This window comes from Pan troglodytes, chromosome 14, assembly GCF_028858775.2.
Source record: "Pan troglodytes isolate AG18354 chromosome 14, NHGRI_mPanTro3-v2.0_pri, whole genome shotgun sequence".
Lineage (NCBI taxonomy): Eukaryota > Metazoa > Chordata > Mammalia > Primates > Hominidae > Pan > Pan troglodytes.
In genome coordinates, this window is record NC_072412.2 from 52,046,223 (window position 1) to 52,071,564 (window position 25,342).

The following is a 25,342-nucleotide window of genomic DNA, read 5'->3' on the forward strand; positions in this document are numbered from 1 at the left end:
ACCTAGGTACTGGCTCTGCTCTCTGGAGCTCACTCCTCATCTGCCTTCTTTTAGGGTTTGTCCTGATGCCAAGTTTGACTTGAGAGCTAAGATGTGCAGATCATGTTAAACATTCCCTTAAATGAAAACATACAGAGTATTTGTCTAGTTCCTCATAAATGGCAACATGATCCCAGGTCTAAAATCCACTCTGGCATTGAACTTTTCTGATACACTGTAATTTCGCTACGTCCAGGCAAAAATTACATCCAACAGTGATTCACCCTGCAGCCTGTCCCTTAGAGTTTCTGAAGGTCCAGAGAAGTTTTGTTGAGATGTGTTGTATTTGTCATGCTATGTAGGTTTTTCAGCCCTTCAGCTATCATAAATAAAAATCAGAGATAATTTAACATCATAGTCAGTGTGTGGTGTTTTAACTGGCAGAGAGAGAGAGACTCCTTGAAAACCTGTACACCTGGGTTACATTTTAAGTAACTGCACTTTTATATCATAATATAAATAAGTATGGAAACATTCGATTAAATTATCCAAGGCTATCAAAATTCTGCAAAACTTCCTAACCTCTATGTATCCCAAACAGTTCTTGAACAAATCCAATAACTTGTTCTCTCATTTACCAAAATTGGTTGCAATTTATGTTTGCTATTTTTTTCTACAAAATCTGAAAATATTTCAAGGCACTGAAGACCTAAATTTTTAGCAAACTTAATAACCCGTTTGAAGTAGGTCATAATCAGTCTCATGTAAAAAAGAAAGTAAATTGTGTTAAAGATGGTTGTGAAAGTGAGAAAAATTAAAATAAATAGCATTAAAATATTAAATGTTTGAAATTCAAGAATGGCAATGGTCCTTTTTAGGAGGATTTAAGTTCATAAATAGAAATCCTGAGGGTGGCATTGTCTTTTCCTCCTTATAAGAAACCCCTGTTTTTTCAAGCAGTTAAGGTCTCTGTAAGAGAAGTGATATGCTCATTTGTTCAACATTAGAATCGCAGCCTAAATTTTGCATGCTTCCTTCAAACCTTTTTGCTGCAAAGAAGACAAGAAAAAAAAAAGACTCCTACTTCTCTGTATTCTTCACTGTGTCTTTACCTCACCTCCACTCATTGCCAGAATCTTTAATGAAAGGATTCACAAAAATGGGATGAAGAATTAGCATTTCTATGAATAAACAGATTCACAGTATAAAAATTAGTTTTTTCAAAAAAGCAGACAAAAAAAAACCCCTCAAAATAAGACTTTAGAGAACTGGAGGTCGTTTGCTAATTTTCTAATTCAATTCCCTATGAGGGTGGGTCCCTTATCCAAATAGTGATCTTTTATTTTCCTTTTATGTCTAAAAAATTATCTTTTAGGTCCCCGAAAAGCACTATAAGAATTAAAAGCAATTTAATACATTTCAGATTATAAAAGGTACTGTGATTAAAGAAATAATTACTAAGGAGAAGGTATTAAGTATTATTTTTTAAAGACATTCATTCCTTAAACTTCTCGACAGCATTTACTAAGTGACCATTTGACATATTAGAGACTAAGGGCATCGTTTCTCCTCCAAAAGTGAAGTTTTGATCATTGGCTTCAAACTTCCCATTGCTTAAACTGCTCATGTAGGGAACTTTTCACATTTTCTAAAAACATCATTCTCAATGTAATGATGACCTTAAAAGGATAGAAAGGCTATACGATTTGCAGTTAAGAACGTAGGTTTTGGGCCAGGTGCGGTGGCTCACACCTGTAATCCCAGCACTTTGGGAGGCTGAGGCGGACGGATTACGAGGTCAGGAGATAGAGACCATCCTGGCTAACACGGTGAAACCCCGTCTCTACTAAAAAAAATACAAAAAAAAAAAAAAATTAGCCAGGCGTGATGGCGGGCGCCTGCTGTCCCAGCTACTCAGGAGGCTGAGGCAGGAGAATGGCGTGAACCCGGGAGGCAGAGCTTGCAGTGAGCCCAGATCGCACCACTGCACTCCAGCCTGGGCAACAGACTCCGTCTCAAAAAAAAAAAAAAAAAAAAAATGTAGGTTTTGGAGGCAGACTGTGTTTAAAATGGAATTCTAACTGATAAGAAACTAAATGACAGGAAAGTTTGTAAAATGAGGAAAATAGTACCTCTTATATTTATTTTGCTGATTAAAAGACTATATAGGTAAGGTTCTTAAACCATGTACATTTGGTAACAGTCTTAATGTATATCAGAGACAGGCCTAGAACTGTTAATCCCTGGCAGAACTTGCAATAGACACTCTTCTTACACAGCAAGAAAACTAGAAAACATCTTAAGAAATTCCTAAAGTATAATAATAATAAAATAAAATAAAATTGCTGCTGAGGACTTACCTACTTTCTATTGAATATATTCTCCAACTTCCTAGAGTTAAAATAGCTACTTGTTTATATCTCTATTCCAGTTATCATTACAACACTACTAAATCGATACATTTCTTACCTAATAGACTAAGCTTCTTTTCTTAATTTTTAAAACAAATTTTATTATGTATATTAAAGATATACAACATAAGGTTATGTGATACATACAGATAGTAAAATGGTTATTACAGTGAGGCAAATTATCCATTATCTCACATAATTGCCCTTTTTTTTCTTTTTTTGTGGCAAGAGTAGCTAAAACTTACTCATTTATCAAATCTCAAATCTCAAATCTGTTATTAACTGTAGTCCTCAAGTGTTATTAACTGTAGTCCTCACCTTGTACATTACCTCTCTAGACACATTTCTCCTCCATATCTGTTACATCATATGCTCCGAGCTACATATCTCCATTTCCTTCCCTTGGCCCCTGCCTCTGGTAACCACTGTTTCATTCTCTATATCTGTATATAATTTTTAGATGCCACACATAATTGAGATCATGCAATATTTTCCTTCTTGTGTTTGGCTTATTTCACATAGCATAATTTCCTCCAGATTCACCTAGGATGTGAAAAATGGCAGAATCTCTTTTTTTAAGGCTGAATAATATTCCACTGTTTTTTAGATACCACAGTTTATCTATCTGTACATCAACAGACACTTAGGTTGTTTTCATATCTTGGCTATCAAGAATAATCCTGCAGCGAACATGGGAGTGCAGACAGCTTTATGAAGTGGTAATTTCATTTTTTCTGGGTATATACCCAAAAGAGAGATTGCCAAATCATAGGGTACTTTTATTGCTAATTTTTTTAGAAACCTCCATACCATATTCCATAATGGCTGCACAATTCACATTTGCACCAACAGTATGAGTACTCTTTTCTCCACGCTCTTACTAAAATGTGTTACGCTTTTTTTTTATTATAGCTATCCTAATTGATATGAGGAGGTATCTAAAAGAGTTTTGGATTTGTATTTCCCTGATGATTAATGCCAATGAAATGTGGAATATCTGTTCATATACCAGTTGATTATTTTTATGTCTTCTGTGGAGAAATGTCTATTCAGGGCCTTTGCCCATTTTTTATCTATTTATCTATTTCTGAGTTGTATAAAATCTTCATAAATTTTGAATATTAACCCCTTATCAGATATATGGTTTGCAAATATTTTTCCCGATATGCAGGTTGCTATTTTATTTTGCTGAGTGTTTCCTTTACTGTGCAGAAGCTTTTTAGTTTGAGGTAATCCCATTATTTATTTCTGCTTTTGTAGCCAGAGCATTTGGTGTGATATTAAAAAACCATTGCCAACTCTAATGTCAAGGAGTTTTCCCCCTAAGTTCTCTTCTAGGAGTTTAATGATTTCAGGTCTTAAATTTAGGACTTTCTTACATTTTGAATTTATTTAAGTGTACGGTGTAAGACAAAGGTCCAATTTCATTCTTTTGCATGAGAACGACCAGATTTTCTGGCACCATTTATTGACGAGACTATTTTTTCCCTACTGTGTCCTCTTGGTGCCTTTGTCAAAACTTATTTGGTCTTTTATGTTTAGATTTATTTCTGAGCTCTCTGTAATAGATTATGTTTCTCGAGGGAAATGATCACACTTTCTTCTTACCAAATCTCTTGGTATAGAAAAGATGCTCATAAGGTTTTTTGTGGGTCGCAGCATGGCTGCTTGCCAATGTATTAGCAATCAGCAATGGCCCTGATTTTTCTCGTCATTCTCATGTATGTTTTGAATGCAGAGGAAAGAGTCTCTCCAACTCTTTGCGCCACCACATTTCTGGAAAATGTCTGTGTTCCTCCACTGTCTTGACTCAAAACCACCTTGGTTTTCACCTCGGGTATGGGTAATCAATAAAATGGGATGCTTCTCTTGCCTTTCCTCTTGCCTTTTTTTTTGTGTGTTCAATAGCACAGTTATTAAAATACTTTTGGAAAAGCTTATCCACCAACAGACAACCTTCTTTTTTTTTCTTCTTCTGTATTACTTTTTCAGGGATGCTAGGATAGTTTTAGAATCATTTAAGTAGAATGCAGAAAGAATGGAGGCATTGCCCTGGAAAAGGACAAACTGAAAGGAGACTCTTAAAGGTGGAAAAATATATAGAACTAGGCAGGATCTATAGTTTTATGACCATAGAACTATTTATTGATACACTGTCATTTGAAATAACATTTGTAAGCAGTATAAAGTCTTCTACTGCTAGTTGTACTGAAATAGCAACTGCTTACGATAATAAGAATACTATGATGTTAAAAATAATTTAATAAATAAATGTTTATAATACATATATTGTGATAAGAAAATATAAGATCTACCCTCTTTTTTATGGGGGGGTGGCAGACAGGGTCTCTCTCTGTCACCCAGGCTGTAATGCAGTGGTGTGATCTCAGCTCACTGCAACCTGCACCTCCTGAGTAGCTGGGATTACAGGTGTGTGCCACCATGCCCTGATAATTTTTATATTTTTAGTAGAGATGGGGTTTTGTGATGTTGGCCAGGCTGGTCTTGAACTCCTGGCCTCAAGTGATCCACCTGCCTCAGCCTCCCAAAGTGCTGGGATTACAGGCTTGAGCCACTGCATCCAGCCAGATCTACCCCCACAACACATTTTTAAGTGTACAATACATTGTCATTGACTTTAGATACCATGTTATACAGCAGATGTCTAGAGCTTATTCATCTTGTTTGACTGAAAATGTATGCCTGTTGATTAGTAATTTTCCACTTCCTCTCCTCCCAGAACCTGGTTACCACAATTTTACTCTGATTCTACAAATATGACTACATGGATACCTCATATAAGTGGTGTCATGTGTTACTTATTTTTCTACGACTGGCTAGATACATCCTTGCTCTTGTGTTTTGAGCGCTATCCTGCATATATTTCAAATGTTATTCTCCAACAGGGCAAAACTGAAAGTTAGCAGGACGTTTTCATTCATCGCCTCTAGTTTAAAGAGAATCTGGTTTGTTCTCACCGGCAAGTCATTTCCATCATGCAGAGGTCTCTGTTCTGACTGTCTTCATCATACAATGCTCACTTGAGTAGTGTGCACTTTACGTTCAGAGAGTAAATATGTACATATAAATATCTGCTGAAGGAGTCAGTAATGCACTCACAGCAATTAGTTTCATGTGCTCCCTTTGGGCACTCAGTTGGAAAATCGCGTATCTTCCTGGATGAAATACAACTTGCATCCTCACCAGGCACAAATCTGGCTTCAAAATTGAGATTAAGAGCGTAAAACAGGCTCTCTCCCTTTAACAAATAAACAGAATGTAAAATTATTTCATCAACAGTAGCTTTTAAATATTCTGAAGGAGAAGAAGCTTGATTAAAGGCCAAATCAAAGTAGCACTTGCGATTTGCATCACGCGGACTGTGAGCAGAAAACTACAGCTCTAAGATTGCTTTGAAGTGGTGCAGCCATTTGTATGCCTATTAAAGATTTCAAAACTTCAAGTCCAGTACAGGGTCTGGGTAGTCTGGGTAAACCTTTGGCCATTCTGCTCCATACATATAACAATTTACTGTCAATGGAGCATGGCACGTTTTTAAATATTCCTTTCAGTTTCTCTCCATAAACTTCTGCCCATTACTAATACTGAACTCCACAAATGAGATCCTATAATTGTCTACTGGACATATTTGCAAAAACAATAAGAAACGCCTTTTTTTTCCTTTGTGTACATCCATTGATCTTTCAGGAATCATTCATGTAATTTGTCCTAGTTAGATATATTATCTATCCAACTGATCTGGTGTTCAGATGGATGCACATATCCGTGAATCCTGAGTGAATTTAAGAAAAGAATTCTCCGTAAGCAAGATCAAGTGTCTCAAAAACTTTTGCTAAGGTTAACTTTAGTAATGATTTAAAACCTTTAACCACACTTTTGCCTCGGTAAGAGCTCAGGAAAGGCTGCCCCAAAGTACTTTGAACTGAAGGAGATTGGGAGGTACCCCAGCAGCAAGGTCACTCTGATCTTCCCTGACCTTTCTTTGTGAGCGCTGGTCATAAAGAAATTATCTGGCTTATCTTGCCTGAAATTAGGTCACAAGATCCTCATTCTAGAGGGGTCCTTTCCTGTTCCCAGGGGTGAAGAAATTCTACACAAAGGAGTCAAGGAGACTCTGAACACAGAGGCTTTGCTAAGTTTCCCTGCTCAGTCTGTTACCATTGGATCATACCCTTTTGTCCAATCACATTTCAAAATGGCTGTTTGTTCTTCACCAAAACTAAGCAGAAAAATACACAGTTTTCTAAATAGGAAAAGGGGCTGAAAAACAAATAAAAACGAAAAAATAAAGCACATGCTTTTCTCTGGGTCTTTGCATCTTCATTTCTGAAGGCTCCTGTGTCAAGTAAAACTTTGATAAACAAATTTATTATGCTTTTATCTCATTAAACTGTCTTTCATTCTCGGAGTGTCAGCTGTGACCCTTATGATGGGTGAGGAAAGGTTTTTGTCACACCTTTCTGCCCCTATACCTCCAAATACTACATTACAAGAGAATGCTCTTCAATGTCAACTTTAATGCTTTTCAGCTATTATGATTCTGGTGATGTGGTATTTAATTAGGAGAAAGAAAATCTTTAATTAAACAACAAAAATAAGGTAATCCTGTTTAACCCTTAAAAACTCGTGAATCTTTTTTTTTTTTTTTTTTTTTTTTTGAGAGGAATCTTGCTCTGTCACCCAGGCTTGAGTGCAGTGGCGCGATCTCGGCTCACTGCAAGCTCCGCCTCCTGGGTTCACGCCATTCTCCTGCCTCAGCCTCCGGAGTAGCTGGGACTACAGGTGCCCGCCACCATGCCCTGGCTAATTTTATTGTATTTTTAGTAGAGACAGGGTTTCACCATGTTGGCCAGGCAGGTCTTGAACTCCTGACCTCAAGTGATCCGCCCGGCTCAGCCTCCCAAAGTGCTAGGATTGCAGGTGTGAGCCACCGCGCCTGGCCAAACTTATGAATCTTTAAATGAATCATTAAATCTGCTGCTCTGCACTCCTCGGTGTCTATCAGAATCATACAAACATGTGCACAGACAAACATGCACACACGCATGCACACGCACACACACATGCACACATGCACGCACACACACGGACACACAGGCATGCACACACACATATGCAGACACACAGGCAGACACGCGCACACATGCACACACACACACACTTGCATGAACACATGCGCAGAGCTTAGAATGGTCTATTATGCATGCAGGATACACATTCTGAACAAAGTAAATACACGTTAACCCAATATAAGTTAGCACCCAGAAATATACACTCTCTCGAATGAAAAATATCTTTAATAAAGGACCTTTAATTAAAAGTTCTTTAATCGTCTCAATCCAGAATCATGTGACCCAAATTTTTCTTGATTAGTCCATTCAGCTCCTGTAAGAATACAACTGTTGCACTCACTAAATATGTTGTTTAAGTAAATATAACTTAGGAATATACAGTATGTCTGATTTTCATATGCAAATCTTTTCCATAGATACAGATTAAGAAAAATAAAGTGTGACACTTTTCAGAAAACATTTTTAATATTGTCAGATTCATTGAGATCTGAGGGTAGGAGTGGTCAGAGAGAAACATCAATTAGTACTAGAAAGAGAAAGTAACTGAAGGTATAGTGTAAATTCTTTCAATGTGTACATGATCCCAGAATCTAAATAATGATTAGGTTTTAAAATACATAGTTGACTATATGAGATCCATTTTTATGGCAACATTTCTGGCCTGTAATTGATATTCTCTCCAAAAAATTTAGTCAAAGAATTAGACAAACTCCATCTGTGATTTGAAAATATTAAATTTTGAATAGAAACACAGAATTTTAAGGTCCAGTTTTAAATTTTGGTTGGCCTTACATCATTTTCCCAAACACAACCTTTTTGATTTTTTTGAACTCCTGGGTGATCCTGAAATAAGAATATTATTACACGCTCATTTGAAGTTCTGAATAAAATTAATGGAGAAGTGAATATTTATAAAAGTGTATTTAAAATATGCAAAATAATTATAATTTTTTCATAATATTTATAATTAAAATATTTGGATGCAATAATTTCAGCTGCAAGCATAGAATATTTTCCATATTACTGGAAGAGAGGCCTAAGGACTAGACCAGTTGTTTACCTTTTAAAATATATATATATATATTTTTTAGGTTTCAAGAACAGGTGATATAATCCACACCCTGTATTAGGTATTCGTGACTCTAATACATTTTATATTTTGATACTGAGAAGAGCTTAATTCAATGTTTAAAACAGCAACAACGACAAGGGAAAACTTACACTTGCTTTGTGTACTGGTCCTTGGTAGTGATTTATAGGAAATTTCACATTCCTGGGACACACTGATGTCATCTAGAGCAACGGTAGCATTTGATGACAAAACAGTAGCTTCCAAAATTAACTATAATTACAGAAAGATGAAACTGTTAAAAACACATCACAAAAGTAATGTCTTACAATCATATTTCTTTGTGTAGAGGAACCCTATTTACATCTGTCCCATTCTCCAATCTAATTTTAGAAAACTGTTCTGACCAGAACATCCTAATTTAAATTTATAAAACCATAACTGCTTTGACAGCGTCTTATGTACCTTAATGCCAAAGGTAACCTTGTTTCAATTAAAGTGGTAACATTCATCACGAGTGAAGGGCTCTCTTCTCATTGGAGCCATTAAGAGTCATATGCATTTATAATGAGCTCTTTGGGGTAATCAACTGTGTGACTTACAACTCAATTTAATTGAGATATGAATTGATTTGAAATCAGTGTGCTGAAGGCAATGATTTATTTCCATATTAAAATATTTAAATATTATATACATTCATACAAACATAATATATATTATATACATACACAGAAACATACTCACTGTAGTAAAGCACACATCAATAACCACATACAGTGGTTGATAATATTCATATGCTGAAGCACTCAGAGACATCTATTTAATTTTAGTTTATTCTAACGCTGAATAATGACTGATATAATTTGTTTTCTTTCTTGTTAATTACTCATATTATGTTGTTATTCCAAGAAGAAAAAAAGAGAGAGAGAGAGAGAGAAAGGAGGGAAAGGAAGAAGTAATTTATGCCAGGAATCTTATGAACCTGCATAGTGGACCACCAGTCCAGGACACAGACAGAAGGTACATTTCTATCCTATCAAGGAGGGTCTCCAATCTCAAGGATCATTAAATTTACTTGTGCCAGGGCTCAGAACATGCTATCTCAAAATACAACACCTTGGAGTCAGAACATGCTGTCCCAAAATATAGCACCTTGGAGTCCCTCTCTGCCTTCCCCTCTCTTTCCTTTGTGAGAGCCAGCCATAAAGGAATTATCCGGCTTACTTCTCCTCAAAATAGGTCATAAGAACCTCATTTAACTGGTGTCCTACCCTATCTATACCTGGATGAAAGAAACACTACACAGAGAGGCCCATAAAGATCTTTGCTGATCTTTTGGTTTTGTAGACTGTGGATCCCAAACTTTGCAGTATTAGCCAAGCCTTTGTATGAGGTCACAAAGGGGGCGGGGACCGGAACCTTTGGAATGGGGATCCCAAGAACAGCAAGTCTTTCATGAGTTAAAGGAAAAACTTCTGGCAGCCCCAGCCCCGGGGATACCCGATCTGGCAAAGCCTTTTCCATTGTATGCGTTAGAGAGAGAAAAGATGGCAGCTGGACTTTTAACCCAAACTGTGGGGCCCTGGCTGAGGCCGGTGGCCTACGTCTCTGAACAACTAGACAGGGTTTCTGAAGGATGGCTCCCCTGTTTGAGGGCCTTGGCAGCAACTGCCCTGCTAGTACAAGAAGCAAATAAGCTGACTCTTGGGCAAAACCTGAACATAAAGGCCCCCCATGTTGTGGTGGCTGAGCGGCAGTCCCTTTTCCCCCGCTGGCTCTTGGGACCACCATCGCAGGGGCGATGGCACCCCCCGCGAGGCACGGACTGAGAGCCAGCCCCTCTTCCGCCCCAGGCTCTTAGGACCCCCATCGCAGGGGGGGGAGGCACCGCCCGCGAGGCGGGGACTCAGAGCCAGCCGCTCTTCCGACCCTGGCTCTTAGGACCCCCATCGCAGGGGGGGAGGCACCCCCCGCGAGGCGGGGACTCAGAGCCAGCCGCTCTTCCGACCCTGGCTCTTAGGACCCCCATCGCAGGGGGGGAGGCACCCCCCGCGAGGCGGGGACTCAGAGCCAGCCGCTCTTCCGACCCCGGCTCTTAGGACCCCCATCGCAGGGGGAGAGGCAACCCCTACGAGGCGGGGACTGAGAGCCAGCCCCTCTTCCCCCTCTGGCTCTTAGGACCACCATCGCAGGAGGGGGAGGCACCCCCCACGAGGCAGGGACTCAGAGGCAGCCCCTCTTCCGCCCCCGGCTCTTAGGACCCCCATCGCAGGGGGGGAGGCACCCCCCGTGAGGCGGGTACTGAGAGCCAGCCCCTCATCCCCCCAGCTCTCAGGACCCCCATCGCAGGGGGGGGAGGCAAACCCCCACGAGGCAGGGACTGAGAGCCAGCCCCTCTTCCGCCTCTGGCTCTTAGGACCACCATCGCAGAGGGGGGAGGCACCCCCCGCGAGGCGCGGACTGAGAGCCAGCCCCTCATCCTCCCCTGGCTTAGGACCCCCATCGCGGATCCTAAGAACCTTAAGGACCCACCTGGAGGACTCTGGGTATTAGGTGTCCAAGAAGAAAGCTCAAATCTGCCGACGGCAGGTACCTTCCTTGCGATTTACTATCCGACAGGGGTCCAAACGCCGGGAACAGAAAGAAAGCAGGTCGTTTGCAATCTACCGGAGCCTAAGGGCAGAAGGCAGGTGAGGGAATTCTTAGGGGCTGTGGGGTTTTGTAGACTGTGCCTCCCAAACTTTGCAGTATTAGCCAAGCCTTTCTATGAGGTCACAAAGGGGGCAGGTGAGGGAATTCTTAGGGGCTGTGGGGTTTTGTAGACTGTGCATCCCAAACTTTGCAGTATTAGCCAAGTCTTTCTATGAGACCACAAAGGGGGCGGGGACCGGGAACCTTTGGAATGGGGATCCCAACAACAGCAAGTCTTTCATGAGTTAAAGGAAAACCTTCTGGCAGCCCCAGCCCCGGGGCTACTCGATCTGACAAAGCCTTTTCCATTGAACGTGTCAGAAAGAGAAAAGATGGCAGCTGGAATTTTAACCGAAACTCTGGGGCCCTGGCTGAGGCCGGTGGCCTACGTGTCTAAACAAATAGAGAGGGTTTCTAAAGGATGGCCCCCCTGTTTGAGGGCCGCGGCATCAACTGCCCTGATAGTACCAGAAGCAAATAAGCTGACTCTTGGGCAAAACCTGAACATAAGGGCCGCCCATTTTGGGTTGGGTGACAGCCATCCCCTCTTCCCCCCCTGCCTTAGGACCCCCATCGCGGATCCTAAGATCCTTAGGACTCACCTGGAGGACTGTGGGTATTAGGTGTCCAAGAAGAAAGCTCAAATCTGCCGACGGCAGGTACCTTACTTGGGATTTACTCTCCGACAGGGGTCCGACGTCACCCGGGAACAGAAAGAAAGCAGGTTATTTGCAATCTACCAGAGCCTAAGGGCCGAAGGCAGCCGAGAGAACTCTCAGGGGCTGTGGGGTTTTGTAGACTGTGGATCCCAAACTTTGCAGTATTAGCCAAGCCTTTGTATGAGGTCACAAAGGGGGCGGGGACCGGAACCTTTGGAATGGGGATCCCAAGAACAGCAAGTCTTTCATGAGTTAAAGGAAAAACTTCTGGCAGCCCCAGCCCCGGGGATACCCGATCTGGCAAAGCCTTTTCCATTGTATGCGTTAGAGAGAGAAAAGATGGCAGCTGGACTTTTAACCCAAACTGTGGGGCCCTGGCTGAGGCCGGTGGCCTACGTCTCTGAACAACTAGACAGGGTTTCCGAAGGATGGCTCCCGTGGTTGAGGGCCTTGGCAGCAACTGCCCTGCCAGTACAAGAAGCAAATAAGCTGACTCTTGGGCAAAACCTGAACATAAAGGCCCCCCATGCTGTGGTGGCTGAGCGGCAGTCCCTTTTCCCCCGCTGGCTCTTGGGACCACCATCGCAGGGGCGATGGCACCCCCGCGAGGCACGGACTGAGAGCCAGCCCCTCTTCCGCCCCAGGCTCTTAGGACCCCCATCGCAGGGGGGGGAGGCACCCCCCGTGAGGCGGGGACTCAGAGCCAGCCACTCTTCCGACCCCGGCTCTTAGGATCGCCATCGCAGGGGGGGGAGGCACCCCCCGCGAGGCGGGGACTCAGAGCCAGCCGCTCTTTCGACCCTGGCTCTCAGGACCCCCATCGCAGGGGGGGAGGCACCCCCCACGAGGCGGGGACTGAGAGCCAGCCCCTCTTCCCCCTCTGGCTCTTAGGACCACCATCGCAGGAGGGGGAGGCACCCCCCACGAGGCAGGGACTCAGAGGCAGCCCCTCTTCCGCCCCCGGCTCTTAGGACCCCCATCGCAGGGGGGGAGGCACCCCCGCGAGGCGGGGACTGAGAGCCAGCCCCTCATCCCCCCAGCTCTCAGGACCCCCATCGCAGGGGGGGGAGGCAACCCCCCACGAGGCAGGGACTGAGAGCCAGCCCCTCTTCCCCCTCTGGCTCTTAGGACCACCATCGCAGGAGCGGGAGGCACCCCCCACGAGGCGGGGACTGAGAGCCAGCCCCACATCACCCCTGGCTCTTAGGGCCCCCATCGCAGGGGGGGGAGGCACCCCCCGCGAGGCGGGGACTGAGAGCCAGCCCCTCTTCCAACCTGGCTCTCAGGGCCCCCATCACAGGGGGGGAGGCACCCCCCACAAGGCGGGGACTGAGAGCCAGCCCCTTTTCCCCCCCTGGCTCTTGGGACCCCCATCGCAGGGGGGATGGCACCCCCCACGAGGTAGGGACTGAGAGCCAGCCCCTCTTCCCCCCCTGGCTCTTAGGACACCCATCGCAGGGGGGGTAGGCACCCCCAATGAGGAAGAGACTGAGGGCCAGCCCCTCATCCCCCCCGGCTTAGGACCCCCATCGCTGATCCTAAGATCCTTAGGACCCACTTGGAGGACTGTGGGTATTAGCTGTCCAAGAAGAAAGCTCAAATCTGCGGACGGCAGGTACCTTACTTGGAATTTACTATCTGACAGGGGTCCGAACGCAGCCTGGGAACAGAATGAAAGCAGGTCATTTGCAATGTAGCAGAGCCTAAGGGCAGAAGGCAGTTGAGGGAGTTCTTAGGGGCTGTGGGGTTTTGTAGACTGTGCATCCCAAACTTCGCAGTATTAGCCAAGACTTTGTATGAGGTTACAAAGGGGGCGGGGACCTGGAACATTTGGAATGGGGGTCCCAACAACAGCAAGTCTTTCATGAGTTAAAGGAAAAACTTCTGGCAGCCCCAGCCCTGGGGCTACCCGATCTCACAAAGCCTTTTCCATTGTATGCGTTAGACAGAGAAAAGATGGCAGCTAGACTTTTAACCCAAACTGTGGGGCCCTGGCTGAGGCCGGTGGCCTACCTCTCTGAACAACTAGACAGGGTTTCTAAAGGATGGCCCCCCTGTTTGAGGCCTTGGCAGCAACTGCCCTGCTAGTACAAGAAGCAAATAAGCTGACTCTTGGGCAAAACCTGAACATAAAGGCCCCCCATTTTGTGGTGGCTGAGAGCCAGCCCCTTTTCCCCCGCTGGCTCTTGGGACCCCCATTGCCGGGGGGGGGGAGGCACCAGCCGTGAGAGTGCTGGGATTACAGACGTAAGCCACCGCAGCTGGCCAATAAATGTTAGCTTTTTAATAATGTATCTCTGGTAGTTGCCTGCTTCACTAGCCCTACACACACACACACACACACACACACACACACACACGTGCACCTGTGCAATTTTCCCTGGTCAGCATTGATGACAGTGAATAAGAAGAATAGATATACATTGTTTCATGAACCTTTGCTGTGTTTGAGGTTTTATAAAGGCACAGGTCCATTTATACAGACTTGTGCCATCAAACTTGTGCAGATTTAAATGAGTATTTTTTTTTTGGCTGGGCTTGGTGGCTCATGCCTGTAATCCCAGAACTTTGGGAAGCTAAGGCAGGAAGATTGCTTGAACCCAGGAGTTTGAGACCAGCCTGAGCAATGCAGTGAGATCCCATCCCTAAAAAATAATAATTTTTAAAATAAGAACAATTAATTTAAAAAAATAAAATGAGTGTTTTTAAAATTGTATTTTTAAATTGACAATAATTGTACACATTCATGGGGTACATAGTGGTGTTTCCATATACATAATGTATAGGGATTAGATCACGGTAATTAGCATATTTATCATCTCAAGAGTATTCTTTTTAATGTATCCTTTCCTCAAAGAGGAAATGAATATTCTGCTTGCTGGGGAGGGGGAAAGAGGCAGTTGCTATTTATTCTGTGCCCACTGATTTTTTCCCTAATCTAAATGAAAATAATAAACCACATAATCTGTTTGAACCACAGAGATTCTTCCTTATAGTATTGTTCCCTTCTCCCTCTTGGCAAGGAATAAAAAGCTTGTTCCTTGCCATCTGAATTCTCATAAAGCCCAGCTGGCCTTTGTCCTAACCCAGCAGATCTCAGCTTATTTCCCTTTCAGTGAATCAGATAACATCATCCTTTTTTACTGACTTTCGTACTTAGATTTATGAGTGACTTGGCAATGTGGTAATGTCTACCAATGAATGTCTTTTTTTTTTTTTTTAACCAAGAGGCATTTGTAAAAGCAGCTAAATATAGTAATTGCTGGATTCATTTTTCCCTGCTTCCACATAGTTTTAGCCAAGGAACTGTGCACTGTCAAGGGCATTGAGCAATAGACAGTATAATGATATGCCTATATGACCTATTTATTTAGAATATTTAGAATCTCTAAACTTCAGTTTGTTCATTTGTAAAGTCTGCACAAGAGTATCCACTTCAATAGTATAATTATAAAAATTAAAATAGCTAGTATGAATATTTAGTATGGAGCTAATTTTGCTTTAAACTACCGATTATCTTTCAAAGATATCTAAATAATAAGAAAGAAAGTCTTCCTATTCACCTATATGGAATCATGGATTGCTGGACCGGCATGGTGGCTCACACCAGTAATCTTTGCACTTTGGGAGGCTGAGGCAGGAAGATCACTTGAGCCCAGGAGTTCGAGACCAGGCTAGGCAACATAGAGAGACATCGTCTCAAAAAAAAGAAAAGAAAAGGAAAAATAAAATCATGTATTTACCCATGGAGTCACCATTTCCAGTGCTGTCATTCATAGGTGAGGATGATGCAATTGACCCATTAAAAGACAAGGGCTTGGGGCCGGGCGCGGTGGGTGACTCATGCTTGTAATCCCAGCATTCTGGGAGGCCGAGGCAGCCGGATCACGAGGTCAGGAGATCGAGACCATCCTGACTAACACAGTGAAACCCCATCTCTACTAAAACAATATAAAAAATTAGCTGGGCGTAGTGGCAGGCACCTGTAGTCCCAGCTACTCGGGAGGCTGAGGCAGGAGAATGGCGTGAACCTGGGAGGCAGAGCTTGCAGTAAGCCGAGATCACGCCACTGCCCTCCAGGCTGGGTGACAGAGCAAGACCCCGTCTCAAAAAACAAAACAAAAAAAAGACAAGGGCTTGGGCCGGGCCTGTAATCCCAGCACTTTGGGAGGCCGAGGCAGGCAGATCACAAGGTCAGGAGATCGAGACCATCCTGCTTAACGTGGTGAAACCCCGTCTCTACTAAAATTACAAAAAATTAGCTGGGCGTGGTGGCAGGTGCCTGTAATCCCAGCTACTCATGAGGCTGAGGCAGGAGAATCGCTTGAACCCGGGAAGCAGAGGTTGCAGTGAGCAGAGATCGTGCCACTGCACTCCAGCCTGGGTGACAGAGTGAGACTCCGTTTCAAAAAAAAAAAAGAAAAAAGAAAAGACAAGGTCTTCAGGCCGGGTGTGGTGGCTCATGACTGTAATCTCAGCACTTTGGGAAGCTGAGGTGGGTAGATCACCTGAGGTCCAGAGTTCGAGACCAGGCTGGCCAACATGGTGAAACCCTGTCTCTACTAAAAATACAAAAATTAGCCAGGTGTGGTGGTAGCACCTGTGATCCCAACTACTTGGGAAGCTGAGGCAGGAGAATTGCTTGAACCTTGGAGTTGGAGACTGCAGTGAGCCGAGATCACACCACTGCACTCCATCCAGCCTGGGCAACAAAGTGAGACTCTGTCTCAAAAAAAAAAAAAAAAAAAAAAAAAGACAAGGACTTCAAGCTGCTTCACCAGCAGTTATCTGTGTCTTTTGTTTTAGGGACGGCTCTGCAGATTTGGGGTAGCATGTGGCCAGGGAACCAAAGTAAATAGTTTGCAAAATGATGAAATTTGTCTTCCTGACATTGTCAACGTCTAATTTAATGTTCATCTTTTGGTAATGTTCCAGAAAATAGATTAGACACTTTGGGAGTGATAGCAATTCTTAAACAAAATTTTTTTTTCTATACTAAATATAATATGTGCATTGTACAATAGTTGGGATGGAAAAATATTCTAAATGTCTAAATCATATATAATCCTAAAACTTATAACCATTATTAATATTTTGGTATATTTTCTTTTAGTCTTTTTTGCATATATGGATGCACAGTATATATGTTACACATACGCATATTTAAAAAATCACCTTATCAAATATCTAGCTTTTAAAAACAACATTATAGCATCAGCAGCTTTATAATCACTAAATGTCTTTCAAAAAACCTGATTTTGAATGACTGTGTAATAGTCCATAATATGGCTGATCCACAATTTATTTAACCAACACTCACTGCTTAATAAAATTACCATTCCACCACATATGCCAGGGGTACGATTCACTTTTTATACAGAAGAGTGGGCCAAGTTCTATTTATATAGTTGGAGACCAAGGGATACATTAATGGTTTAGATACTAGAAGTGTCAGATGTATAAAGAATGACAGCAAATAACTTTAGTCTCCATTTCTATCGTGACCTTTAAAATTTGGCTTTGTGAAAGGAAAATAAATCTTGGAACCCCAACATCACTAAGCCAAAGGAAAAAGTCAAGCTGGGAACCGTGTCATGCAAACCTGCCTCCCATTTTATTCCTAAATAAGACAGCTACAAAGATTTATTTATTTATTTATTTATTTATTTATTTATTTATTTATTTTAAGATGGAGTCTCGCTCTGTCACCCAGGCTGGAGTGCAGTGGCACAATCTCAGCTCACTGCAACCTCTGCATCCCAGGTTCAAGCGATTCTCCTGCCTCAGCCTCCCGAGTAGCTGGGACTACAGGCGCCTGCCACCATGTCTGGCTAATTTTTTGTATTTTTAGTAGAGACAGGGTTTCACCATGTTGGCCAGGCTGGTCTTGAACTCCTGATCTCAAGTGATCTGCTCACCTTGGCCTCCCAGTGTGCTAGGATTACAGATGTGAGCCATCCCACCCGGCCCAAAGATTTTTTTTTTTTTTTTTTTTTTTTTTTGAGATGGAGTTTCACTCTTGTTGCCCAGGCAGGAGTGCAAAGGCACGATCTCCACTCACGGCAACCTACGCCTCCTGGGTTCAAGCGATTCTCCTGCCTCAGCCTCCTGAGTAGCTGGGATGACAGGCACGCACCACCACGTCTGGCTAATTTTTGGGTTTTTATTAGAGACAGGGCTTTGCCATGTGGGCCAGGCTGGTCTCGAACTCCTGGCCTCATGTGATCCACCCACCTCAGCCTCCCAAAGTGCTGGGATTATAGGCATGAGCCACCGCACCAGGCCAAGATTTTTTAAAAGGCTACGTACCTCCCTCACAATTTGTTCATCAGGAAATTCCTTGTGGGCCCCAAGATCTTTACCCTAAAACAGTTCTGTTGAATTTTACCCTGACAATGTAAACTGATGGCTTATCTTCACAGGTACAGGACAAAGGACAGAGCTCTAAGTCATCCCTCTGTACTCACCTAAGACAAATGCATATCTGATTGCTTCCTCTGTAAAAATGCACATTCCCTGAGCTAGACTAAGGCGTAAGTGACTACTCCTTTACCCTCCTCTCACGTGTAAATTGCGTATTTGGTGAAAGGCTGATCAAAGACTCAAAACAATGCAACCATTTGTCTCGTATCTTTCCACACCTTGTAAACATTTCTTCCTCTTTCCCCAGTATCCGCTCTTTCCCCTTTAAATATTAAAGCCCTCAAAATCATCTCTGGAGAAAGGCACAGACCTGCCTCTCAGCTGCATATACTTAACCTTGGGCAATTTATCTCTAAATGGATTGAGACCTGTATCAGATATGTTTTGGTTCACAACTTGAAGGAGATAGATGATGCAGTGACTGATGTGTTTGCCTATGGTGATAAATAGTAAGTTTTACCTTGATTCCTACATTTAGTTTTTCACTCACATGTTCCCAGCAGATCCTAAGAGGTAGCAGCCTTGTTGGTGAATGAGTTATTTGTTCATTCAATAGACTAAGTTCTCTGTGTTGCCATTTCCTTTGGCCACTCTGAGTTGTAGACAAATGAATTCTTATTAGAGATGAAATCTGTATTTAATTGTTGAATGAAAGGAATTTTCAAATCAATTTAAATGTAAACTCTTCATATAAATCCGAACATACCTAGCTCTTCCTTTTATCTTCAAAAGTCAGTTGAGTTTTTTTTTTCATCAAAAATGTTGCATAGGGGCCAGGCGCGGTGGCTCACGCCTGTAATCCCAACACTTTGGGAGTTCGAGGCAGGCAGATCACGAGGTCAGGAGTGCGAGATCAGCCTGGCCAATATGGTGAAACCCTGTCTCTACTGAAAATACAAAAACTAGCTGGGCCTGGTGGCACGCACCTGTAGTCCCACCTATTTGGGAGGCTGAGGCTGGAGAATCGCTTGAACCCAGGAGGCAGAGGTTGCAGTGAGCCGAGATCACACCACTGCACTCCAGCCTGGCAACAGAGTGAGACGCTGTATCAAAAAAAAAGAAAGAAAGAAAAAAAAAAGTTGCATAGGGCTGGGCTGCATGTGGTGGCTCACACCTGTCATCTCAGCACTTTGGGAGGCCAGGGTGGGCAGATCACTTGAGGTCAGGAGTTTGAGACCAGCCTGGCCAACACGGTGAAACCTGGTCTCTACCAAGAAATACAAAACTTAGTTGGGCGTGATGGTGTGTGCCTGTAGTCTCAGCTACTTGGGAGGCTGAGGTGGGAGAATCACTTAAACTCAGGAGGGAGAGGCTGCAGTGAGCTGAGATCATGGCACCGCACTCCAGCCTGGATGACAGAGTGAGACCGTGTCTTACGAAAAAAAATATTGTTGCATAGTTTTGCCCTAAGCCAGCCACACTCACTAGCCTATCTCCTACTGACACTCACCCCTACAGACCCTTAACCCCACCCACAGCTGTCAGCTCTGCCTGGCCCTTGAGGGGTGGGTTTATGAGAGACCTTCTACTTACTGCTAGTCTCAGAATCTATGGTATTCATGGAATGCTGATGCTATGGTTTGAATGTATGTATTTCTCCAAACTTCATGTTGAAACTTAATCCTGATGTGACAGTTAAGAGGTGGGGCCTTTAGAAGGCAATTAGGTCATGAGGGCTCTGCTCTCACAGATGGAATTAGTGCCTTATAAAAAGGCTTGAGGGAGCCTGCATGGTCCTTCCTCCCCTTCCACCATGTGAGGAGGCAGCAACAAGGCACCATCTTTGAAGCAGAAAGTGAGCCTTCACCAGACAGCAAATCTGCCGGCACCTTGATCTCGGACTTCCCAGCCTCCAGAATTGTGAGCAATAAATTTCTATTGTTTATACATTACCCAGTCTAAGGTATTTTTGTTATAGCAGCAGAAACAGATTAAGGCAGATTGAGGATAAAAATAATTGACTGTATGCCAGGCGCAGTGGCTCACTCCTGTAATTCCAGCACTTTGGGAGGCCGAGGCAGGCGGATCATGAGGTCAGGCGTTCAAGACCAGCCTGACCAACATGGTGAAACCCTGTCTCTACTAAAAATACAAAAAATTAGCCAGGCATGGTGGCGGGTGCCGGTAATCCCAGCTACTCGGGAGTCTGAGGCAGAAGAATCGCTTGAACCTGGGAGGCAGAGGTTGCAGTGAGCTGAGATCACACCACTGCACTTCAGCCTGGGAGACAGAGTGAGACTCTGTCTCAAAATAAATAAATAAATTAATTAAATAAAATAAAATAATTGACTGTAAAACACTAGTAACTGTAAACATTGCAGCATCCTTCTACAAATCATCTAGCCCCACTACATTGTGATGGGGTAGGATGTATATGGACTAGATTTCAATGAGAGTTAATAGAAATGAAGTGGAACTATTTGGGAGGAGGTTAAGGAGGGGGCAGGAGGGGACAAGGAAGAACATCTAAATTACCTAGCCTCCTGCTAGCATTTTTACTTTTTAATATGATGACAGTCAAGGAGAGGACAGAAGAAAACTCACTTCACAGTCCCACTTGGGGTGTGTTCCCGAGTTACACAGATAAAATTAGCTGAAAAATGAACTCCTCTGCACTGATTCTTTAAAGAGTATTTTTACAATAAATTATATTGTGTATGGCTCTCCAAACTCTGTGGGACTTTGTCTCTGGGTGGATTCCCCAAACAACTTTCAGCTGCTTTTTGTAGCCACCTAACTCCCTAAGCAAAGAGCCACTCCAAGGGCCCCCTCTCCAGGAAGGAAAGGTCCTGACACAAAGTTGGCCTGGGCCCCACAATATCATAAGCTGCATGCTTTGTTTCCTCTTGTTTCATATAGTTGACATCTTTCAGATGGTTGTGTGAAGGTTATTCTTGTATTTTCCTTCTCCCTCTATCTTACTGGTAAGAAAACATTTGGCTGTGCAAAAGGTAGAAACAGAGGCAACTGAGATGTGCATGTGAGCTGGAAAGTCCTGGGCTTCAGGTATTTATTCTTGAAAGTAATAGTGAGTATTTAGAGACGATCCCCCTATCCAAAGGTACCAGTGAGATTAGATTTGTTAAAGACATTACTCACAGGTGCAAGAGTACACACCCACACCTGTTCAGACGCCAGCAACCGGGAGCATGGATAAGAACTAGAACCTGCTGACACAGCCCTTTGCAATGACTACACCGCATGCCAAACGGCTCTAGTGCAGAGTATGAATGAGCTCAGAACAGTGGGTGGATTTATGCAATTTCTGAGAACCACATGGAAGCTTCTGGCTTGATCGCCAAAAAGAGAAGACTTTTTTGTTGTTGTTTTTGTTTGGCTTTGTTTTTTATTCTTTGCCTCAGAATGATCATCCTCCCGCATATAAATTAGTGATGACACCCGTGACTCGGAAAGCCAACATTGGAACAGCAGCAACATGAAGCACCGCTTTCATGACTCATTTCACCCAGAGAATGCACTCAGGCCCTATTTACAAAACTGTGCAACATAAATAGAACTGCACAGATACACTTACTGAAAGATTCAGCTTGAATCAAAACACATATTCAGATCACTATTTTTCTTGAATACTAGAATTAGGCTATCTCAGTATTTTTAAGTGATATGAATGCACTCTAGAATTGAAGTACTTTAAAATGTACTAGTTTATTCCTGTTCAAAAACTCTAAAAGCTTCTCTTTACAACAAATTAGTGGTTAGCTACTCCACATCAATCTTTTTTTGTTTGTTTGTTTTTGTTTTTGTTTTTTTGAGATAAGGTCTCCCTATGTTGCCTGGGCTGGACTCAAACTCCTGGGCTCAAGCAATCCTCCCACTTCAGCCTCCTGAGTAGGTGGGACTACAGACACGTGCCCTGCCTGGACACATGAATCATTTTTATCCAAGACTGGCAACTCTTCAACATTCTTTTTCCTGTGTCAGGGCAAAAGCCTCAGCAATTCTTCTATTTTTCTACAGAACAAGAACTTGCATCTTCACATATTAGGTTTCAATGCAAGTCACTGAGCATTTTGATCTCTATTATAATGATTTTTGACATACAGTTTCACTCTTGTTGCCCAGGCTGGAGTGCAATGGCATAATCTCGGCTCATTGCAACCTCTGCCTCCCAGGTTCAAGCGATTCTCCTGCCTCAGCCTCCCGGGTACCTGGGATTACAGGCATGCACCACCACATCCGGCTAATTTTGTATTTTTGGTAGAGATGGGGTTTCTCCATGTTGGTCAGGCTGGTCTTGAACTCCCGACCTCAGGTGATCTGCCTGCCTCAGCCTCCTAAAGTGCTGGGATTACAGGCGTGAGCCACCGTGCCTGGCCTGGATCTCTATTATTAACGTGCAAAAGAGGAGATAAGGAAGCATCTTGTGCGCCTTCTTTGGTGGAGGGGATGGGTGGTAGGCAGCTAGGAGGGGGTGAGGGCCTGCACACCGAAACTGGATTTACTATAAAGCAATCTGGAAAACATATAGTAAACCCTGTCTGGAAACTGCAAGTCACATTCCGAGAAAACCTGGGATGAGAAAAGGATAAATTTAGCAATAATGATTTTTGCTAGATCCTGATGGTACAGGCAGAACGACAAAGAAAGAGAATGTCTTTTGAAAACAACACTCTCATAAAAAATGATGAGTTTCCATCAAAGAAGTAGAAATAAGAAGATACATAGAGTTTGTTTCCATTTACATGAAATTCAAAATAGACAATATCCAAATCTATTTTTTAGAGCGAGAGAGTGATAAGTGGTACCAGCACGAAGAAAAATAAAGAAATAAGCACAGAATTCAGCATAGTGGTTCCCATTAGGGGTAGGGTGGGAACAGGCTGCGATTGAGTGGAAACACAAGGGGAGTTCTGGATCGCTGCTGAAGTGGCTACATTGTCTGGGGTAGATATCCGGGGTTCGTCATCTCAGCCAGGAAAATTTAGGACACGGACGCACACGAGGAGTTTAGGAGCAGAGGTTTAATAGGCAAAAGAAAGAGAAAGGAAAACAGCTCTTTCTCCAGTGAGAGAGAGAGGGGCCTTCCAAGAAGAAAGACTGGCCAGTGGCAGATGCTCAGAATTGTATGTATAGTCAGGTTTTAGGAGGCAGTGTCTGATTTACATAGGGCACACAGATTGGTTCCATCAGGTATGACGTTTACATATCGAGAGGGGAAGGCTGGCCTCCCCACCCTAATCTTATTACGCAAATGAACTTTCCCCTTTGTGGCGCCATCTTGTCTGCTCCTTACTGTCCACATGGCTGACAAAGAGAAGGGAAGATGGTACTGCCATCTTGAACATGACTGGCACAACTGCCAGGATCTATGTCTGCAGCTCAATTTTACAGGCTGCTCTTTGTTAGAAAGGAAAATAATTTGGGGCTGCTTTTCATTAAAAGGAAAACCTTACTGAGGACTTCTGTACTCCTCACTATCTGCCTAAGTAATTTCTTTATTTTTTTTTTTTGAGATGGAGTCTCACTCTGTCGCCCAGGCTGGAGTGCAGTGGCGCCATCTCAGCTCACTGCAAGCTCCGCCTCCCGGGTTCACGCCATTCTCCTCCCTCAGCCTCCGGAGTAGCTGGGACTACAGGTGCCCGCCACCACGCCCGGTTAATTTTTTTTTTTTTGTATTTTTAGTAGAGACGGGGTTTCACCATGTTAGCCAGAATGGTCTGCATCTCCTGACCTCGTGATCCGCCTGCCTTGGCCTCCCAAAGTGCTGGGGTTACACGCGTCAGCCACCACGCCTGGCCTAAGTAATTTCTTCTTAACTCCTGTATCATTGGTAATGTTATATTTCTTAATCTGGGTGGTAGTTATATAAAGTGTCGTGTGGTCTGAATGCGTCTCCAGAAATGGTGTTGGAAATGTAATCCCAAGTGCAACAGTATTAGGAGGTGGGGCCTTTGGGAGGTGTTTAGGTCATGAGGCGCCACCCTCATCAAGGCCCTTATAAAAGAGGTTTGCAGGAATGGGTTCACTCTCTTTTACTGTTTTGGGACATGAGGACAAATTGTTGGACCCTGCTTGCCCTTCCACCTTCCACCTTCCACCATGTGAGAATGCGGTATCTAGCCAATTACCATAGCACAGAGGTTAAGTGCACAGACACCAGAGAGCCAGGCTATCTGAGAACCTGACAAGAAGGCTCTCACCAGACACCAGATGCTGGCACCTCGATCTTGGACTTCTCAGTTTCCATAACAGAGAAATAAATTCTCTTTTTTGCTCAGTCAGATATTGTGGATAGCAGCACAAAAAAGGCTAAGACAGGGAGTTTGTGATATAATTATTCACTAAACAAAACATCTGTTTTATGCATTTTTTACGAGTGCATGTTTTATTTTACAATTTTTTTAATGAGATAAATGGCTACATTAATCATCCCTAGAAAGATAAACATTCTCTCAAAGGTGAGACTTGGGCACCATTGAATATTTAGCGACTGACACACTCTGGGTTTCACTAGAGTGAGTCTCTCACTTTGGTATCCCTGAAAGTCCTTCATACTTAGGATTAGAAGCTGAGGGAGCCACCAGCCTTGATGCTGGCTTCTCCATGAAAGTCCTGGCACCATAGGCAGCAAGGGCAGGAGCTGAAATATGAAGGGATGGACAAAAGTTGGGGGAGCATGATTAGGAAAAAGAAGACACAAGGCAGAGCAGGGAGACCAGAGCTCATAGTGGGAATCAAGTGTCAAGTAGGCAGAGCTACTGGCAATAAGAGCAAGGCTAGATGTCAAGACCAGGCAGGTAAACAGAGATCTGGACAGTTATGGAGATTGCAAGTTCTCAGAATGGAAACTTAGAACTCCAGAGATTTGATGCTGAGTCTCCTGGCATAAGCCCAGTTGAGCTGGGGAGTGGAAAGACAGATGGGGACTAGGAATAAAACAGACCTACTGTGATGGCAGCGGCACTAGGGTCCCAGGTGAAGGCAGTTAGAGAAATGACAGAGTAAAGACAGAACAGTGTAGCCTAAGGCTTTATGCATGTATGCATTCATTCAAAT

General features: G+C 43.4%; 1 protein-coding gene across 3 annotated transcripts in view; it reads right to left on the reverse strand.

The window, feature by feature from the left end:
* LOC112205253 (MAM and LDL-receptor class A domain-containing protein 1-like) overlaps positions 1-13,100 on the reverse strand; it is a 295,973-nt gene extending 282,873 nt beyond the window's left edge. For 2 of the 3 annotated variants that reach the window (XR_010150670.1, XR_010150669.1), the window contains exons 1-3: positions 11,846-13,100; positions 11,085-11,225; positions 8,705-8,825 (exon numbers count right to left, since the gene is read on the reverse strand). The gene's annotated coding sequence lies outside the window, so the exon portion shown is untranslated. Of the gene's footprint in view, positions 1-8,704; positions 8,826-11,084; positions 11,297-11,845 lie in introns of those variants that run through there. The other variant, XR_010150671.1, reaches the window with a different exon arrangement.
* Positions 13,101-25,342: the final 12,242 nt, after the last annotated feature.